The sequence below is a fragment of the Pinus tabuliformis genome, chromosome 4_2 (assembly GCF_031772625.1).
Source record: "Pinus tabuliformis cultivar Carrire ecotype Pingquan chromosome 4_2, CPIR1, whole genome shotgun sequence".
Lineage (NCBI taxonomy): Eukaryota > Viridiplantae > Streptophyta > Pinopsida > Pinales > Pinaceae > Pinus > Pinus tabuliformis.
The window spans coordinates 515625476-515648272 of NC_142304.1; the positions used below are offsets into that span (position 1 = coordinate 515625476).

Consider the following 22797-nt stretch of genomic DNA (forward strand, 5'->3'; position numbering starts at 1 on the left):
TCCAGAAGAGCGAAATTGTATGAAGTTCCACGTCTCGCTGTTTCAACCTTGGATCTGAAAAACGCATGCAAAAACCTACAGTCCGTCCTCTTTCTGTGCCTTCTTACGAAATTTCAATTCGATCCCCAGAGAGAAAGTTATGACGTTTTTCCCCAGGTCACCTGTTTTGAATGTAATTCAGGAGTCTGCAAAAATACCAACTTCCTCAGATCATATCTCCGCAAATATCGCACCAAAAGCTCTGAAATTTGGAACCAAGGTTCAGCGCGATTTCTTCTCAAATGGGTTTTTTTTGCGACTTTTGAAACGTCACAGAAAAGAATTTATAGCGAAAATGCCACGATGACCTGTTTGGAGCAGCGAAACCCTAGAATCCAAAGCTCTGATACCAAATGTTATGAAACCAGCTCACAAAAAGATAGAAAAGAGAGATCCACGCCTTAGAATTCAGCCTCTTTGAGGGGGCAACCTCCTTTACATTACATAAATGAACAATTCTTCGATGATACAAATGAAAAGACCTCCTTTCTATATATAGGAGTCTAAGGAGTCATAACATAATCAGAGCCGACATAACAATAATAATGTAAGGGCACAATAATAACAATAGTGGGCTTCTATGGGGCACAATATGGGCACTACATGGGTACATCAATATAATAAGTGGGTTGTACTAATAACAATAAGGGGTTACACTAGTAGTATAGGGGCATAACAGATGAGTTTCAATTTGGGTTTTTGGTGATTTAGATATTGTATTTTTATGGAAAAATTCAAGCAATGCCTTCATGTCAATAAAACAGAAAATGCAACATTTCAAAAGGCCAATCCTTGTGGTTAGTGCTCTTGTTCATTCTCACTTTTTTATCATCTCAACTTTTACATATTGTACATGGGTTTCTAGGGGTCATTCCAGTGCAATGCTTCCACCATCCCAATCTCAAGCATCATGAAAACGATCAGATAGTAGTGACTTGGATTGGGTACTTACTTTTTGTATAAATTCCTATCCAATCAACTTCTTAATCTGGAATATAAATTTAATCTCTTTACAAAACCAAAGTATTTATAGTGGTTTTCAACACAACCATAAAAAGTTTGACAAAACCGATTGAGAAGGGAATGTCTTTTATGTTTAACATAATCATAATTAGCCAAACATATGAGGAAGAAAAATTGTTATAAGATAGTTCTCTATCTAATAGATCATTCATGGACCTTATTGCAAATTGAAAATAGTTACACTTAGGTTTCCTAAAGCTAAAGCTTATGTCTAGTAGTCAATAATGGAATGTCACTCAAACTTTTTTTAAATTACTTGAGATTTTTCGTAAGCGGCAAGTGTAAGGGTTGTGCATAATGCCATATAATATAAGTGACAAATATAGATTGTTATGCTTACAAGCTTGAAATGACTACAAATATCAATAGTAAATTCTGAAAAAAAAAAAAATATATATATATATATATATATAAGTCTCCAACCCATCATCTCGGGGACTCATCCCCATCCTCACCTTTCTCCATCCAAAAACACGAGTGCAACATAGGATCCGAGAGGCTCATTCTACAACCTAGTATGATGTGTAACCCTATCCTTCCATCACCAAAGTTGAAATTTTGCTCATATTGGCCAAAAAAAAAAAATTAAATTACTATACAAAATATTCAAATGATGTGGGTTCATATAAAAAAAATAAAAATCACTTGAAGAAATTGGATCCCTCTCGACTCATGTTAGATCCGTATTTAAGATGGCATGAAGAAATTGGATCCCTCCTCACTCATGTTAGATCTGTATTTAAAATGGCATGAAGAAATTGGATCCCTCCCGACTCATGCTAGATCCGTATTTAAAATGGCGTGAAGAAATTGGATCCCTCTTGACTCATGTTAGATCCGTATTTAAAATGGCATGAAGAAATTGGACCCCTCCCCACTCATGTTAGATCTGTATTTAAAATGGCGTGAAGAAATTGGATCCCTCCCGACTCATGTTAGATCCGTATTTAGAATGGCGTGAAGAAATTGGTAAATGTTACAAATATTTACATTGTTATCCTTTAACAAGTATTAACCAAAAAAAAAAAATGTTTTGCAGTTACATCTCTTTATGCTATTTATTGTTACATCTTTGCTGAACTATATTAGAATTTTAACATTTTAAGTCCTCTCTCTAAATCTAAAATTCAATTTTGTCCATTGCTTGTTTGTTTGATGGCGTGAAGAAATTGGATCCCTCTATGCAAACATCTCTTTATGCTATTTATTGTTACATCTTTGCTGAACTATATTAGAATTTTAACATTTTAAGTCCTCTTTCTAAATCTAAAATTCAATTTTGTCCATTGCTTGTTTGTTTGATGGCCTGAAGAAATTGGATCCCTCTCGACTCACATTAGATCCTTATTTAGGATGGATCTACACTGATAAATAAATGTTACAAATATTTACATTGTTATCCTTTAACAAGTATTAACCAAAAGAAAAAAACCCTTTATTTGCAGTAGCATTCTCAGCTTGGAATGCAAACATCTCTTTATGCTATTTATTGTTACATCTTTGCTGAACTGTATTAGATTTTTAACCTTTTAAGTCCTCTTTCTAAATCTAAAATTCAATTTTGTCCATTACTTGCTTGTTTGGGATTTGAACTAGCCTTATATCTAAATAATTGCTTGTTTGGGATTTGAACAAACGTTATATCTCATTTCTGAAAATATATTTTTAGGGTTATAATTTTCACATAAGCAGCATTTTATCTTGACGATGTAACTGTAAATATATCCGAGCAAAACCTTGAAAGGTGGAGGCATCAAAATAGACCTTGTTTGAAGAGACAAGGTTGGCATATGCAGGTTTCGTGCCTGCGACCTTCGCGGCATTTATCTTGACGATGTAACTGTAAATATATCCGAGCAAAACCTTGAAAGGTGGAGGCATCAAAATAGATCTGTTTAAAAAGACAAGGTTGGCCTATGCAGGTTTCGAACCTGCGACCTTCGCGTTATTAGCACGACGCTCTAACCAACTGAGCTAATAGGCCATATGTTGTTGCGTTAATGGTGCTTAAATTTTTTTTTTTCTTATATTTGACTTAAATTGATTCCCATAAAGAGATTGCATCAGCAATCATTCTTTGTAATTCTTCACAGACTAATCAATCTCATTTTGGTTCCTTAAATGGTTACAACATACATTTTTTTTGAAGGGTTAAAAATTTATAACGCATAATGATATTACTATTATAATTATTATAAGTTTAAATGGCTGAAAGTGATTTGATAACCATTTCCTCGTTTAAAAATGAAAGTTTCATTTTTCTTATTGATAAAAATATTATACTAATTTATTGATAGTTTAGATATATTTCTTAATTGTTTATTGATTTATTTGAGATATTTTCTATTAAAATTTAGAATTTTTTTGTTGGTTTATTAATAATTGTTTTTTTATTTATTTGTCATATTATAAGGATGTATTAAGATCACTTAAAATTTATTTTTTGTTTTATATGTAGTTATTAAGGATTATGAATTTGATTATTTGCAATATATAAGTCTAATGATTTTGAGTCCCGAGGATTAGTTCAATTAGTTGAGTCTCCATCGTTAAAGCACTTCTGTTGTTGAGAGGTCATAGGTTCAATTTTCTCGACACTCGGTATGAGGCTTCGTGGTTGAGCCAATAGGAAGTGATCCCTTTAGGTGGATCTTCCTAGTGCAAATATTTTGTGGACGTAGCCACCACCAATCCGTTAAATTGTACCAAGAAAAGCCTGCATTTGACTTGCACCTTAGTCAAATGGAGAAATTCGAATTTCCGCTTCAACAAGATGAGTTGGCAAGCAGTCAGCAGGAGTGACATGGCAAAATCACTCAATTAAGTCAGTCAATTCGAGTTTGTGGGCAAGAAGTAGAGTTGTGCATGGGTTGATTGCTAAGATCTAGCAATCTAGTGGAATTATATTTAGTGAAACTCAGTTATCTGAACTCTAGTCTAGAATAGAGTCAGTATGAATTGAGTTGAGTAGTTGTAATTGTTGTTAACTCATTGATCTCTGAGTTAACTAGTCAATTTACTAAAAACAACCCTAGTCATGCATGCAATTTGAATTGCCTAGTGAAGTGCAGGAAAAAGGCATAATTGTAATCATTATTATATACTAGTGAGTGTATAGTGTTTGCATGTAGTAGGTGGGCTAATTCTCTTGGGAATTGTGTAAGGAAATAGGAGCTTTCCTATTCTTTAGGAGCGGGAATTGTGCAAGGAAATAGGAGGAAGCAGGAGGCCTTTTTTGGCTAAGCGTTTACCAGAGCAGACTCAGGAGGAGAAGATTAGTATTGCAGTGCAAGTTGAGCTTCAAGCATTGAAGTTGTCATTGTCATAGATCATTTTTCTCATTTGATATAATACAAACAGAGGAGGGGTTTTCCCCAGTTGAGTTCGCTATTAAATATTGTGTTCATTTTGATTGAATGATTACATGTGTTTCTATTGTATATTTTCCCTTCTGCGGATTTAGTAGAAGAAAATTGTGTCTATTGATTTCAGCGTGATTTCATTAGCAACTACAAATTTCAAGTTATTTCTACATGGTATCAGATCTATTGAAAACTACATAGAAACTAGGTTCTTGATCATCTCTTAGAGAAATTTCAAATAATGGATTTGTGATTCAGGAATTCGAACTCTACAAGTGCAGGAATTCAAGTTTAGGAATTTCTTCAATTAAGGAACAACGTCTTTCAATGGATTGAGGCTTGAGTATACATTGGATGGAACTTCGAATTTCTGTGTGTGGAAAGACGTCATGGAAGTTGTGTTGGATGACAATGGAGTACTGGAGTACGCACAAACTGATATTCCAAAACTAGCAGCATCATATGCACAATAGTTGGCTTAGTGGAAGAAAGATATTGCAAAACCCAGTAGGATTATTGGAAGGAGTCAGAGACCATGTGGTTTCGAATTTGCATGGAAGGAGACTGCTTATAAAATTTGGAAAGCCCTCATAGATATATTCCAAAGCAAGATTGGGAGAGACTTTGGTATGACTTGGTGCAAGAGGAGATTAGAAGGAACACTAGAGATGGTATCACACCCAAAACTTGTGAGGAAGAAAACTTTGCTATAGCTAGCAAAGGAAAGAAATCCAAAGGCAAGAAGGCCCAAGGTAAGGAAAAATCCATCCAGAACCATGGCAAGAAGAAATACCTCAGTAAAATTAAATGCTTTCACTGCCATGAGTATGGTCATTATGCAACCAAGTGTCCACATAAGAAATCCAGTAAGAAATATGTAGTAGGAACGGGAGGAGGTGCTCTCACCTCACAATTCGAGTTGGATTTCACCCTCATTAGTTACATGACAAGTACTGTACAAGGTAGTGTATGGTACTTAGACTTTGGTGCTTCATTTCATATGACAAGAAATAAGGAGCTCTTCAGTAGCTTATATGAGAAGGATTTACAATTACACATCAGAGCTTGGAGATGATGGAAGGTATAGTACCAAAGGGATTGGCACTATCACTTATAACAAGGAGAGAGACTCCCATCTTCACCTAAAGAATGTAATGTATGTGCCTAGTTTGAAGAAAAATCTAGTTTATGTAGTTGTACTAGAAGACAGAGGATATGATGTGGTGTTCAGTAGAGGGAAGGCATATCTGAAGCATGTTGCTACTGGAAAAGTAAAACAAATTGGTGTTTGGGTTAAAAATCTCTACAAGCTAGAGGTGGATGCATGTGCTGCATTGAGTAGTAAGACAAACCATGTTCAGGGCTGAGATGTTGGAGAGATCTAGCATAGGTGCATTAGACACCTACACCATGGAGCTTTGAAAATAATGTAGCAGGTTACCACTAGACTTCCAAAATGCACCCTTTATTAACATGATGTTTGCAAGGGATGCACTCTTGGAAAATATGTTAAATCCTCCTTCCAGGGTCGAGATAGAAGAGCTAGAGCCATCTTGGAGTGATTTCACTCAGGTGTGTGTGGACCATTTTCCATAGTCTCAATTGCAAAGTACATTTATTATGTGATATTCATTAATGATTTTTCCTGCAAATGTTGGATCTATTTCATGAAGAAGAAATATGAGGTTTATTCAAAGTTTGTTGAATTTCAAGCCTTAGTTGAAAATAAGACTAGAAAGAAAATTAAATCCCTGAGAAGTGATAATGGAGGAGAGAATGTGTCTAATGTCTTCAAAGAATTATGTATAAAGGAGGGTATCAGAAGGGAGTTGATTTCACCTCACAACCCACATCAAAATGGGGTTGCAAAGAAGAAAAATAGAAGTATTGTAGGAGCTGCTAGAGCAATGTTACATGACCAGAGATTGCCACTATCCTTGTGGGTAGAAGCTAGAATACAATTGTTTATTTGCATAATAGGAGCTCTCACAAAATTCTTGGAATGATTACATTTGAAGAGGCTTTCACTGGGAGGAAGCTAGATGTCTCCCATTTTCACATTTTTGGATCCATAGTTTACTGTCATGTCTCCAAAGATAGCAAGAAAAAGTTGGAGCCCATTGCAGAGAGGGGGATCTTTGTAGGATACATAGAGACACCTCATATTTATCAGGTGTACATGTCGTCACTCAGGATGACTGTGATGAGGAGGGATGTGATATTTCATGAGGAGAAAGACATGAGTAGATCTCTATAGCGAAAGCTAAGAATACCACCAGAGGAGGAGCTTCTAGCTCCAAAGGAGGAGCCTCAATTAGATCCACAAAGTCAGGACTTTCTCAAAGGCAAGAGGAAATTACAGGAGGATGATGTGGAGTAGCGACATGTGGAGGAGTAGAGAGAAAACCAAGTGGAGGCATCCACTCACATAGAGCCTTCCAGAGAAGGGAGGAAGATGACCAGGATGGTTGACATATTGGTGCAGGAAGCTCAGGAGTAGGCTGGAGCTCATAACTCCTTGTGTAAAGAGAGGAGATCACCATACATATATACCAGATATATGGAACTCGTGTAAGAGTTGATTGATTATGAGCCATTTTCTTTTGAAGAGGATATTCCCAGCAGGTGTGGGTAGATGCAATGGTGGAGGAGTATGACTGCATCATGAAGAATGATGCTTGGGAGGTTGTGCCTAGACCTGAGGGAAAATATATTATTGGATTCAAGAGGGTGTATAAGGTGAAACATGCAGCTAATGGTAGTGTTGAGCAGTACAAGGCCATATTTGTGGCCAAAGGCTTCTCACAGATGGAGGGAGTTGATTATGATGATACATTTTCCCCTGTGGCAAGATACTCATCTATCAAGACCGTATGTGTATTAGCAACACAGTTTGGGTGGACGATCCACCAAATGGATGTTAAGGCTGCCTTCCTCAATGGAGTGGTTGAGGAAGGGAACTACATTGAGCATCCTGAGGGGTTCAATACCTTTAGCATGGAGACACATGTGTGTAGGCTCAAGATATCCCTCTATGGTCTCAAGCATGCACCTCATGCTTGGTACACTCACATAGATTCCTATCTTAGTGGATTGGTCTTCACTAAGAATGAAGCAAATGCCAATCTATACTACATTATGGTAAATGGTAGTCTTCTCATCATAATCATCTATATAGATGATTTGATACTCAAAGGACATGAGAGGTTGATCCATTCTCATAAGGATGACCTTGAAAGAGCGATTGAGATGAAGGATATGGGTTTGATGCACTACTTCCTTGGCTTGGAGGTGTGGTAGGGAGATGGAGAGATACTTGTTAGACAAGCGAAGTACACCTTTGAAACCCTTCAGAGATTCCATATGCAAGATTACAAACCCATGGATACTCCTCTTATTACTAACTAGAGGAAAGAGGATGCTTCTACAGGTGAGGTAGTAGATGGCACTATTTACAGATAGTTGGTGGGGTCCTTAATGTACTTGGTGAACACAAGGCCAAATATTTGTTTTGTAGTGAACCAACTTAGTCAGTATATGGTGGAGCATACCAAGCTTCACAGCAAAGTAATAAAACATGTTCTCAAATATCTCAGAGGCACAACATACCTTTTTTTTGGTATAGATAGACTAATGGAGTGAAGCTCCAAGGATTCAAAGATGCAGATTGGGTAGGGATTCCCTCAGATAGGAAGAGCACATTGGGAGCAATCTTCAGTGTTGGGTCAACAACAATTTCTTGGTACAACATGAAATATAGATCTGTAACACTCAGCTCAATAAAGGTCGAGTATATGGATGTTATTCAAGCAACATGTGGGGCTATTTGGATGAGGAAGATATTGGTTGGTCTCTTCAGTCAGGGGATGGAGCCTACATTGATCTAATGTGGAAATCAGAGTTGCATAAAACTCTCTGAAAATCCAGTGTTTCATAATAGGTCCAAGCATATAGACATCAAGTACCATCACCTAAGATATTGTGTGCAGAGGAGGATTGTTATGTTACAGTACATTCTTACAGAGGAGCAGGATGCATACATCTTGATAAAGGAATTATCAAGAGGCAAGTTTGAGTTTCACAAAAGTAGGATTGGGGTTTTTTAGAAACCTTTTCTTGCTAAGAGGGAGTTTTAAATTGTAGCAATAAAAGGCTTCATTTGACTTATGCCTTAATCAAATGGAGAAATTTTAATTTCCACTTCAGCAGGATGAGTTGGCATGCAGTTAGCAGGAGTGACATGACCAAATCACTCAGTTAAGCCAGTCAATTCAAGATTAAGGGAAAGAAGTAGAGTTGTGCATGAGTTGATTGCTAAGATCTAGAAATATAGTGGACTTATATTTAGTGAAACTCAATTATCTGAGCTCTAGCCTATAATAGATTCAGTATGAGTTCAGTTGAGTAGTTGTAACTATTATTAACTCACTGATATCTTAATTAACTAGTCAATTTACTAAAAATATCTCTAGTCATGCATGCAATTCGAATTGCCTAGTGAAGTGGAGCAAAAAGACATAATTGCAATCATTATTGTATACCAGTGAGTGTATGGTGTTTAAATGTAGTAGGTGAGCTAATTATCTTGGGAATTGTGCAAGGAAAGAGGACCCTTCCTATTCTTTAGGAGTAGGAATTGCGCAAGGAAATAGGAGGAAGCATGAGGCTTATTTTGGCTAAGTGTTTGCCAGAGTAGACTCAAGAGGAGGAGATCAATATTGCAGTGCAGGTTGAACTTCAAGCATTGAAGTTGTCATTGTAATAGATCATTTTTCTCATCTGATATAATACAAACAGAGGAGGGGTTTTTCCCATTTGGGTTTCCTAGTAAATACTATGTTCATCATGATTGAATGATTGCATATGTTTCTATTGTATGTTTTCTCTTTCATAGATTTAGTAGAAGAAATTAGTGTTTGTTGACTAAATTTAGTGTGATTTCATTTGCAACTGCAAATTTCGAGTTAATTCTACACAATCTCTAGGGATGGTGAACCGATATGGGTCATATTAAGAATGCTATAGCTCTTAGGCATGTCCAAAAATCCTTCCTATTATGTGATGGCCCACAAATGTCGATAAAATCGACATTTACATTCATAAATTTTGAAAAGAGAGTTACAATGATGTATTACATAGTACATATTATTGATATTGAAACTATAATATTTCAATCATAACACTTCAAACTTCAAAAGGATAAAAAGGGTAGGGTGGGAATGATACCCTAAATTTATAACCTTAGGAAAGAGATGCAAACTTCATATTCACGAAGTCTTAACATAAAAGTTCTTATTTGAAATTTTTTATATCTTCTAATTTTTATAAATATTCAAATTTTCTTTAAAATAAAATTGAATAAAACATATATATGCACTAAATTTTTTATAAAGAAATAACAAATACATAAAAAGGAATAATAAAAATTATATATTCAAATATATGCTTTAATCCAAAACACTCAAAAAAATATAAAAAAGAGTACAATATGTATGTATGTATGTATGTATATAAAACTGAAAATAAGTCACTCAAATTGTTCTTGGAAAATAATGTCACTAAAACAATGATAATTACTCAACAATGAAAGAAATGTAATGATCCTTTATTTGATTGACACATAACTTAGTCTTAGACAAAATCATTTCTTCAAGTTCTTGTGAGAACTTGGAATTTTTAGATGTAAAGAAAAATCATACAAATACAACCAAGTGCCCAAGAATGGAAAATAATATGATGTGACTTGGACCACCTCAAGTAGTGTGATCCTCTACAATCTACATAATGTACCATTTATTATTATCAAAATAAACTCAGAACTACTAAAAAGAGTAAAAAATGTATGCCTTAAATTGCCCTCCATGCCCTTGTATCTCAAAGAATACCAACCACTAAAAAACCTAACAAGGATTTCATATATAATGAATCTTAAATACAAGTTCCAATGACGAATCTTCTCAAGATTAAGCTCGTAATAGAAATCTAAGAGTTTGAAATCTAAAGTTGTTTAACAAGCTTCACTAGCTTTGCTTTTATACACAAAATATGAAACGAACTACTGAAACATCTCTTTGTGGCTAACAAGAAACTAATTTGAGCCTTCTTCTAGATGTAATTCAACTTCCCCATGGCCAAAATTGTGGGAAAATCGTGTTTGTCATATCTGGGCGAAATTCTTCACTAAGTATGTGTTTTAATAGACAGATTGGTCACATTGATTGCACATTGATCGGACCTCTATGTGCAGTTTTTCTCAAAACCAAGGGTAAACTAACCATCTTCGGATCATGGGCAAAAAGACTCATATCCCCTTTTTTCCCCAGCTAGTCTGCAAGTATCTAAGTGAATGAACAATTGGGAAAATTTCAAATTTTCAATAAAAATCTAGTAAACTAGATTTATAATGCATATATTTTCATGGAATTTCAAAAATTAAAAATGAATAACAAAATACCTTGGGAAGTGGTTCTTTGATCAAAATAAGTTCAAAATGCAATAAAAATGACATAACATAGGTTCACTTAAGTCAAGGTGTGGCATATTATCATAACAAAATATCGTCAAAATAGGGGACTAACAACACATATGGGTTTGTCACAAGTGGGAGGCTCCTTTGGAGGGTGACAACATTGCCACCTTTCATAGCTAGCAAAGCCACCACTTGCAAGAAGTGAAGCCCATAACAATATTATCCTTTACCCACCCTTCCCGCTTCCTCCAATAGTGACATATAAAGAGTATAAAGGGGAGACACTGGACATGGGATGATCCAAACTTAAATAGGAATGCAACAGATTACAGATATAACCATAAATATAGCAATGTAACAAAAATAACACTTCATTTCATTAATATCAAAATACTAAAATATGCTTACAAACAAAATGGAAATAAACTAGCTAGGGCGATGGTAGCTTATATTTGAGAAGAGATGTGGTGGCTACATGCCTCTGAACTGTGTTATAATGAGGCTCCAAGGCCTATTTATTATTGAGAAGAAATGGAAAACCATAAGCATCCATAAACCTAACCCTACGAGATGAAGCACCAAAACTATGGGCCTTGTTTGGGTAAATTGGTACATCAATCTCCCGGGATCGTAACTTTGGCATACGATCTCCATTTGGCTATCATAATACCTTGTTTCGAAGATCTCAAAGAGTAGGCTATAAAAAAACCAATAAATGAAATTAACACACTTTTGGTCTCTCTGTTTTCCGTAAAAGCATCGTTTAGGGCCTCAAAACTACTCTAGAAGTTCAGGACCCGAAAAACTACCAAAAATAGTAAATTGTGCTACAATTAAGGAAATTGAAAAATTGAAAGAGACAATGTTAGGGGTCCAAGTGGAATAGGATGGTGGCCACCAATATTCACCTGGATCATGGGAGGGGGGAGGAGGTGGGGATCAAGGTTAAGGCTACATGTGTGGGGGTAGGGATGAATGAGAGAAGAGAGGAGAGTAAGACTTCAGGGGTAATGTAGCAACATCCATGATTAACAACTTATCTTGTATGCATTTGACTTCACATATAGGTGTGAAAGACTTAGAAGTACTTCTAGTCAAAATTTTCAAGAATTAGGCATGTCCACCTTGCCTTGGGAATGCCTATTAAAGATCTATGCATGCAATTCCCTAATGTTTCGAAATAATGATAGTTTTGGTTTAATAATTATAGAATTTTGGTGTGGGGTGCATTTAATAAAGACTTTTTCCTAGAAAAATGTAATAAATTATTTCGTCCTAAAAGTGTAGTGAAATGTTTCTTGTCCTTAGTGATTTTTTATAAACCCTTGGAATATGAAGTGATGAATTTGAATAGTTGGGTAGTTGGAAGGCCAAAAGGTAAGGATCAAAAGCAAAAGTTTGTGAATGAACAAAGGGTGTTTAACTCTCTATTTATGGGTTTCAGAGATCTATGCATAGACTCTGCAAATGTAATAAGGTCAAAGAGTATTGGCCATGTTATTGTTAAAGTTCTAGAGATTGGCATTGAATGTATTTGTTGTGATATTAATTTGGTAATAGATTGTGTGTGTAGAACGTCTATTAATATTTAATACATTTTCATATTTAGTGTTTTTGTGTAAGTTCCTTTGTGTGATTTTGGTCAACACCCTTGGGCATTGCATCAAGTGGCATCAGAGCTAAGGGTAATGAAAAAAACATGTTAGATTTTTCTTTTTGGTGTGGAATACATATATTAGCGAAATATACTAAGAAATTCTTCTCATTTTGAGGATGGTACCTAGGGTAAACCAAAATCTTTAGGTCTAAAGGCTTATACAACAATATACTCATTAAGGGATCATGTTACTTGAGATAATTGGTCTTGGGTGGGGAGGATAACACTCCTCCTCTCATCACCTAGGATATGCTCAATTCACCAACATGTTAGATTGTTGGGAAGGAAGAAAGTGATATTTTAATTTATAAGAGAGATTTTTTTCCTTGTTACAAACAATGTTTTGATGGTGGTGATCATTTTAGCTATCATAAATTAGTGGAGTATATATCTTTGAAGATGATACAAAAAATACAATAGTTTATGCATGCTAAATTGGTGTGAGCATTACTAGGATAATAGGCATAGGTATGACACCCAAGATGGGAAATCAAATAAGTCAACAAGATTCAAACATGGTAGAAATGAGAATTGAGGGAAATTAAAGAAACACATAAATGGGAGAAATGAGAACAAATAATTGAAAGTTAGAATCCAAGCTTGTTGGCAATGTTGGCCCATTTGGACATGGTGGGGAAAAATATGAAGAGTCAAAACTTGGAATATAGATTACAAAAGACTACAATAATTAGTGGAAGGAACTTGGATAATAGTTTATTAGATTCTTGAAAGATAGAGGTAATGCTAGATGTTGATTTGTGGTAGCATCGGATGTGCTCTAGCCACAAAATTTTTTGGAGAGGTTGGGGTACATGAGATCTCCAATACCCAGAAAGGGTTTGGGCAGATTCTAAACAGTTTAGAAGATATTAAAATAATTAATATTTTTAATGGAGTCCCTAAGTCTAAACTTAGGGAAATTAAAATATTAATGTGGATTAATTTAAAACTTTGTTAGAATGGTCCAAAAGACATGGATCAAGCCAAATCTAATCTTAGCTGTCGATTAGGGACTTAATCTCGACCATTGATATGTCAACGAGAAAAGTATAAGAAGAGGCTTGAGGGTCTCTTGGAGAGTACACCAGATGATCAATCATTCTATTCTCTAGAGCGAGGTTTGCTAAGAGAGATAGAATCAGTGATTGGAGTTGCAGTTGAGGGGCAGTGAGTACAGAGATACAAAGAGGTAGAGATAGTGTTGGGAGATCAGCGTAGGAGCTAGAGAGAGTGACCCAGTAGCAGCCAGGGCTCACATAGGGCCATGCAGAGGCAACCAAGAGATGCACAATGCTTCAGAGATGCCAATGTTATTGACGCAGAGGGCCAAAAGGTTGACGCCAAATGTAGGTTTTGATCCCGTACAGAAATTACTTGCATACAAATTCTAAGAACAAAAAATAAACAATGCGAGAGCATAACACATAAAACACATATACACAAAGATTTTCCCCTGGATCCCAAAATCGGGACTATCAGCTTGATTTTTCATTATGTTCCTTTCAATATTACAATACATATATAAAGATGCCGAAGCATCCAATACCATGGACCGAAAACCATTGCATCCAAAACCATGTGCGAAAACCATGCACAAAACCATAGGTAGGTATGTCCAACATAATATAGGGTCCAAAAAAAAATTCCCCGGGGCGTTGCCCTGGACCCCATAGAGGGGGGTTGCCGCCCCCCTCAGACCCCTGTGACCCCCCCCCCCCCCCGCTATGCAATCGGCACAAGGAAGGGGGGGCTATACCCCCCCTCTAACCCCCTAGTTAACTACGTAGGCTAGTCGTGGAATGAATATAACACAACCCAACATTCTCCCACTTGTTCTTTTCTTTCCACAGGGGGGCCACAGGAGAGCTTAGTCATTTATCCAACCCTGCAACACCCATTGTTTCTCTACACCAAGAGAACTTCTAAGAGCTCATAGATTTTGTCAATGCATTTGCAATATTCTTCAAAGTGTCCACCTTTACCAACAACACCTTTTTGTCTTCTATCATATCCCTCACAAAGTGATACTAAACATCAATGTGCTTTGTCTTTGAATGATAAGCATGGTTCTTTTCCAAGAAAATTTCACTTTGGCTATCACAGTCTATCCTTATAGTGTAGAAATTCCACCTGCAGATCACTTGATAATGCAATAGACTAAAGAAAAATACTTGATCTACTTCTACAACCAATTTAGCGGAATCTTAATCAAACATGAGCAACATCAATAAGAACACATATAACTAATATGGAGAAATCAATCACACATAATACAAAAGAAATATCCAAGGGAAAGCACCAGCCTAAAACCCCATCTTTGTATTATCATACAAGTGGAAATATAACCAGTATTACAAAAAGAATCAGCTCAAAAGCTATCCTGCTCTCTCTGCAATACCTCTGTGGCTCATAAACAATGAAATGCCTCTATCCAACCTCTGGTCTGCCCTCTGAGCCTCCTATTTCTTTGTGCAATTTTGATTGGGGTCCAGTGCATCCACTTGTGTGAATTGGTCTCTTCACACACTCACTAGCCTCTGATCCAACTACGCAGTCCTGAAGGAGATAAATCCTCATCATGGATGAGCTTCCTTTATAGGAAAAATATTCATCCAACTGATATTACACTGTCCCTTCTCTGATCTCAACTGGGTCTCTGTCTGAGTTGACATGCATGAGTTATTTATGAGAGAATATTTAGTTATCTGAAGTGCAACAGTTACATGCATGCAAGCATTAACTAACTAAACTCACATTAATTTAAACAAACTGTTTAAATCAAATATAATTGGACTTGACTCATTTAACTGAGCCAACTAATTACTACTCAAATTAGAACTCATCCTTATCTCTTTAACTGATAGATAAATTCCTCAATTAATAGATAAACTGTTGCATGTCCTCACATATACTTCAAGTTTGTTTTTCCTTAACTAATTAACTCAAGATGAATTAATTAATTATTTTATAGACTGTTGTTAATATCAAATTCAAATTTTATTTCCTATTTTAGTCCAGAGACTGACTAAAATAGGAATCCATCATGAACTGCTAAAAATAGAATGCTATTTTTAGCACTTCCATTTTTCATTCCCTGTTGCCCAATCCAACACTGGTACCTAAATTGCTATTTTTATCACTTCTATTTTTAGCATTTCTTGGTGCCATTTTTCAACACTCCCCCTCAACAAGAAAGGCTTCCTCTCAAATCTGATCTTGTACCTTCGGAATGTTCTACATGCAACACTTCTACCAAGTATGGTTGCTCTAGCAACTCTTGGAACAAAAAAACTCCCAACTGACCTCTCTGTTGGGCTAGAAACATACTCTGATGCTGAAGCTCTACCTGCTACTAACAAGTGTTCCCTCTCTGACCTCTGCACTACTACAACATCTCCATGCATCTCGCACCATTACACACCTCTCTGTGCCACCTGCACTGGTGCAACACACTTGTGCCTCTCACATTGCTGCAGCCTGCTAACTCTGCGTTGTCTTGCGACTCCTGCACTATAGATCTTTTTGCCGCTCCATCCGCATCTATTTCTACCCAATCAGTCAGTCCTGCTACTCTTCATTGGGGCTCCCGTAGAAAAGTCGAATCAAAGAGGTTGGGTACCTCAAGGATCTTGCCCCTCCTCCTTGGGACGATCACTCCACATTGCCCCACCTCCTACCTGGAGGCATGGTTGCATGTGATCACTCTGCCCACCTGGCTAGAATTTTCCCCCCTACTAGAGGTCTCTGCATGAGTAGATGTCTCTACTTGATCTCCACTCAGCCTCCCCTGTTGTGGCTGCTCCACAACCTCCTGAAGCTGCTGCACCAATCGTGGCTCCTCCACAATCGTCTGAGACTTCTTCTGGTGCTGCATGTTGAGAGGTAATATACTCTCCCTCTCAACCACCAAGTCTCTATTAGTTGTCTTGCTACTGAAGGCTTTGCATGCATTTTGAACCTCAAGAGCATATAGGTTCTTGACTTGTGAACTGATCTACTTTACCTATCTAATGATGATGTGTCTGAGGAAAACCTTTCCCTTACTGAAATCTACATCATAACCTTTGTCTTCCAGCATCGTGATCAACACCATGTTTCTCTTCAATCCTCGTACATACTTGAAATCGATCGCTCCATGCTCCCTCTGAAAAATAATTGTGCCTACACCTGAGACATTATACTTTTCATCATTACCCATCGCTATGAGTATCTGGAGATCTTTCTCCTCCAAAGTAATAAACAAACTCTTGTCGCCGGTCATGTGGAAAGAAGCTCCACTGTCAAGAAACCAACCACTTCCCACCATGGATGAAACCATGCATTCGAAGAGTGTGAAATCCAACTCGAACTGTGAAGCAAGTGCCTCACCTTCAGATCTTTCCCTGGATCCCTTCTTGGATTTCCTCTATGGACAATTTGTAGCAAAATGGTCCACCTCATGACAACAAAAGCATCACACTTTCGATTTGTCAAACTTCTTCACACCATGGGAAGAACTGGATTCGGAAATAGAAACCTTCTCCTTCCCCTTCTTCGCCTTACTCGCTAAGGCACAATTTTCTTCATCCTCCATGGATGAAAAACCATCTCTAGTGATTCTTCTTATCTCCTCCTGCATCAAATCCGACCAAAGGCGTTCCCAATCTGGCAGTTTCTCTCTTCCATTAACTGAGTCCTAGTAGCTATGCCAGCTCTTAGGAAGACTAAGGAGTGCAAGACTCGCCATGTCATCATCAGCTGTCATGATCCCTACACTTCGAAGCTCATCCCTGAATGTGGTGAGCTTGTCCAGATACATAGAGAACATGTCGCCCTTTTCACAGTTGATCTTTCAAAGTTTGTCCTTCAGTGCCAGCTTCCTCTGATCACTGCTATTCTGATATAGATCTTTCAATGTTTTCCACATTGAAAACAATGTCTCCTTCCCATGGAGACTCAAGACTATGTGATCTCGAACTCCCTTCAGAAGTATTCTCCTTGCTCTAGCCACACATTTCTTCCATACATCCAACTCAGCAGCACCGGTCAGCTTAAGGGCTTCTTGATCAATGAATTCCTTTATACCGTTATCCTCTAGTACTACTTCCATGTGATCCTTCCAGGCTATATAATTTGAACTACCACCAAGAGCATATTCGAGTATCAAACCATAGAATGCCATAGGTGAAATAGAGATGTGATAAGAAATCCATTTCAATATTCAAGAATCACAAACTTCAACTTCTTCCTTCTTATATATTGTTCTTCCTTGATCACCTGTGTTCCGATACCATGTAGAAATTCCACCTGTAGATCACCTGATAATGCAATAGACTAAAGAAAAATTCTTGATCTACTTCTACAACCAATTTAGCGGAAGCTTAATCGAACATTAGCAACATCAATAAGAATACATATAACTGATATGGAGAAATCAATCACACATAACACAGAAGAAATATCCAGGGGAAAGCACCAACCTAAAATGCCATCTCTGTATTATCATACAAGTGGAAACATAACTAGTATTACAAAAAGAATCAACTCAAAAGCTATCCTGCTCTCTCTGCAATACCTATGCTACTCATAGATAGTCAAAGGCCTCTATCCAACCTCTGGTCTACCCTCCAAGCCTCCTACTTCTTTGTGAAATTTTGATTGGGGTCCAGTACAGCCACTTGTGTGAATTGGCCTCTTCACACACTGACTAACCTCTGATCCAACTACGCAGTCCTGAAGGAGATAAATCCTCATCATGGATGAGCTTCATTTATAGGAAAAATATTCATCCAACTAATATTAGATTGTCGCTTCTCTCATCTCAACTAGGTCTCTGTTTGAACTAACATGCATGCGTTATTTATGAGAGAATATTCATTTATCTGAAGTGCAGCAGTTACATGCATGCAAGCATTAACTAACTAAACTCACATTAATTTAAACAAACTGTTTAAATAAAATATAACTGGACTTGACTCAATTATTTAAGCCAAATAATTACTACTCAAATTAAAACTCATCCTTATCTCTTTAACTGATGGATAAATTCCTCAATTAATAGATAAACTGTTGCATGTCCTCACATAGACTTCAAGTTTGTTTTTCCTTAACTAATTAACTCAAGATGAATTAATTAATTATTTTACAAACTGCTGTTAATATCAAATTCGAATTTTACTTCCTATTTTAGTCGAGGGACTGACTAAAATAGGAATCCATCCTGAACTGCTAAAAATAGAATGCTAGTTTTAGCACTTCCATTTTTCATTCCTTATTGCCCAATCCAGCACTGGTACCCAAACTGCTATTTTTAGCAGTGCTATTTTTAGCAGTGCTATTTTTAGCACTTCTATTTTTAGAATTTCTTATTGCCATTTTTCAACATATAGCTCCCTATACTAACCCCATACTTGAACACAATCTCTGCAACCAAACTGCTTCCTTGCTTGCATGAGTGGTTGTAATGTATTCTGCCTTTGTAGTTGATAGTGCCACTACATATTGTTTCTTACTCATCCAACTGACTTCACCTCAAAATAAGTTAAACAAATACCCACTTGTAGATCTTCTCTAATCCAGATATCCAGCCCAGTCTGCATCAACAAAGCCATGAATATCCAACACTTTGTCCAATCCTGGTCTTCCTTGGTAGCACAAGCCATAATCACTAGTGCCATGCAAATACCTGAAAACTTGCTTCACTGTTGTCCAGTGCTCCTTCCTTGGTTTTGACATAAACCTACTCAATACTCCCACTACATGTGCAATGTCTGGTCTAGTATATACCATCGCATACATCAGGCTACTGACTGCACATGCATATGGAACACGGGACATGTCCTCTTCCTCTTCTTGTATCTTGGGACACTGTTCAACAGATAACTTTACATCTACGGGAATAGGAACCTTCATCGGTTTAGTATCCTACATATTAAACCTCTGTAATATTGTCTCGACATATTTCCTCTAGTTTAACTAGAGCTTCCTCTTTGCCTGATCTCTTTTAATTTCCATGCCCAAAATATAGTTTGCAGCACCAAGATATTTCATGTCGAATTTGGAGGACAATTAGGTCTTCAAATCCTGGATAATTTCTTTGTCATTTCCAACCAGAAACATATCATCCACATACAAGACCAAATAAATAACACGGTCACCAATTAATTTAAATAATACACATTGATCTGCTTTGCTTCTCGTGAAGCCAAGTCCCCGTATAAATGTATCAAATTTCTGATATCACATTCTTGGTGATTGTTTTAACCCATACAAAGAATTCTGTAACTTGCATACCAGTTCTTTATTACCCTTCACTGCAAAGCCTTCAGGTTGCTTCATGTAGATATCCTCTTCCAGATCCCCGTGAAGAAATAATGTCTTCACATCCATCTTTTCTACCTCAAAATCAAAAGTAGCAGCAACAGATAAAAGTAATCTAATAGAAGCTACCTTGACAATAGGAGAAAAAATATCACCAAAATCAATTCCCAGCACCTGGGAATAACCTTTTGCTACCAATCGATCTTTGTATTTCTCCACCTTTCCTTCTGCATTTGTCTTCTTCTTGAACACCCATTTTCTACCAATGGGTTTCCTTCTAGTCAACAACTCCACCAGATCCCATGCCTCATTTTTGTGCAAAGATGCCATTTCATCAACCATGGCCTCTTTCCAGAGTTTTCCATCCTCTAAATCTACTACTTCCTTCATAATTCTAGGATCATCATCAATAAGAGACAAAGAAAAATTTGAACAGAAAGCAGATGGACTATACCTTTCTAGTTGTCTTCTTTCTCGAACTGGTCTTCTCATACCTGTAGTTTGTGGCTCTTCATCTTCTAATTCCTCTTCTATTGTAGAGTTTGATTCTTCCTCCTTTAGCTCAAACTCTATCTTCTCAAGTTCCTTTGGTTGGAATTCATGTTTAATAACATCTTCAACCTCGCTGAACACCACATCTCGATTGTACACAACCTTCCTTGTTACAGGGTTCCGAAGCTTATAACCCTTTAAACCATCCTTATACCCAATAAAGATGCACTTTTCAGATTTACTATCCAATTTTGTTCTTTTCTCCTTTGGAACATGTACATATGTATCACATCCAAATACCCTCAAATGTGAAAGAGAGGGTTTCTTACCAGTCCATGCCTCTTCTGGAGTCTTATCCTCCAATGTTGATGAAGGTGGCCTGTTGACCAAGTAACATGCAGTCTCCACTGCCTCTGCCCAGAATTCCTGTCCTAGCCCAACACCACTAAGCATGATTCTTGCCCTTTCCATCAACGTCTTGTTCATTCTTTCTGTAACTCCATTTTTCTCAGGCGTATATGGAGTATTCTTCAAATTCCTTACTGCAAAACTCTCCACCATTATCTGTCCTTAACACCTTGTTGTGCTCTACAACAACCCCCCCCATTTCATAACATTTTCATTCACCAAAAAATTAACATATGGAATGGGTCCCTTTTAAATTTAATTGGCATCAATGCTTTTGTGTTCAAAAAGGTATAATAACCAAATGAGTTTATGTATTTAAGCCTTTTTGAATTATAGTGTTCCAATAATAAAGCAATCTTTTGTTACTGCGATAAAGCGATCGCAAGATCGCATATCGCAATGACATGAGAAACACATCAAAAACAGCACCTAGTTCTCCGCCGATGCGATATCGCTATCGGCGATATTCCATGCACACCTAATAAGGGCACATAACTCACGCCCCGACGCGACGCGATATCGGCGATCGGCTATCGGCACTCCCTCATGTGGGAAGAAACCCTTTAAGTTATACACCCGACCCGATGCGATATCGCTATCGGCCGTCGGCAGAATCCCATGCACTTTGATAAGGCGCTCGGGTCTTACCCCGATGCGATGCGATATCGCAATCGGAAATCGGCGAATCACTTTATATGCACTTTGTAATGTTTCCACGCGCTAGTCCGATGCGATGTCGCAATCGGCACTCGGCAGGATCTTTTCCTAATGATTGTGTAGCATCTATTCCCCGATGCGATGCGATATCGCTCATCGGCGGTCGGCATTCTCAAAAACTCATCACTTGAAGCTTTAAAGTTATATTGATATCCGGTTGATAAAGCGCAAATTTCAAAATACCGTTAAATGCAGGGATAAGGTAATGCATGTGTATTTAAAACTTTGCCCCTTCGATTAACGAACACTTGCGTTTAACCGCCAAAATATCTGTTGCACGCTTAAGGGGGTCATTCAGCCGGATAACGGTGTGATACTCATTTAATGGGTAGTAGGCCTTAAATCACCATTAATGCATCTGCAATATCTTTCCAGTGATTGGATCTGCAGCCACTTTTGAGAATTAATCTCACCATGCTTCAAATGATATATCTTTCACTTTATGGATTGTCATTGTTATTTCCTTGTTAAGATTTCTCTTGCATTTGTGTAGAATTCATCTGTTGAGAGAAGCCTGAGCATGATGGGGAAGAAATCCAAGAGGACCGCGGGCTCCGCTGCTGCATCTGTTGCAGGACAAGCTTCCGTGGATAAGAAGAAAGGCCTAATTTCAGACACTACGTGCACTGGTCTCACTAGGACTTCATGGCAGGGCACATATAATCTATTAGAGGCTGAGCAACCGAAAGTAATAGTGACAGAAGCTAGTGTGGATGTACTGAAGAAGTCCGATGCTACTCTCAAAGACTTGGCCGATTCCTTCCTGCACAGGATAGCAGCCAGAGAGCAGGTCCTTCCCTACACTGATGTAGTGCGCTGGGCAATCGAAGAAATTCCGATCATCGATAGAACGTTTCACACAAGGGATGGAAGGATTTTCGGGTCGTTCAAGCCAGAGCACCTAAGGCAAATGTATCATTTGCCCGAGCCAGAGAAAATCTATAACAAAGCCTTCGTGGAGAAATTTGCAGCCGAGAATGAAGTACAATCTGAACCCATCCGGGATTGGAGGCAGAATCCGGCCAAACACAAACACGAAAGCTCGGGTAAGTACTCCGTCGATTCTTTGGCTTCTCCCTATTGCTATGCGGGGATTATGATGTGTAGGCTATGGGGGTTACATGACTCTGCTAATTTCGACATAGAAATGGTTCCCCTAATGGAAGCAGCTGTTAATAGTATAATCATGGATTGGGCCACCATTCTTTCTGATAAGTTGGCCGTAGCTGTTCGTGACTTTAGAGCCAAATCCAGAGTTACCGAAAGGAAAATCCCGCCATTTTATTATAGTGCTTACATTATGGATACTTTGTGTTTTAATTCTGAGTTTC

General features: G+C 37.5%; 1 non-coding gene across 1 annotated transcript; it reads right to left on the reverse strand.

Annotated features, from left to right (window-relative positions):
• Positions 1-2972: 2972 nt before the first annotated feature.
• On the reverse strand, positions 2973-3046 carry TRNAI-AAU (transfer RNA isoleucine (anticodon AAU)). Its single transcript has one exon. It is a non-coding gene; the product is annotated as a tRNA-Ile (tRNA).
• Positions 3047-22797: the final 19751 nt, after the last annotated feature.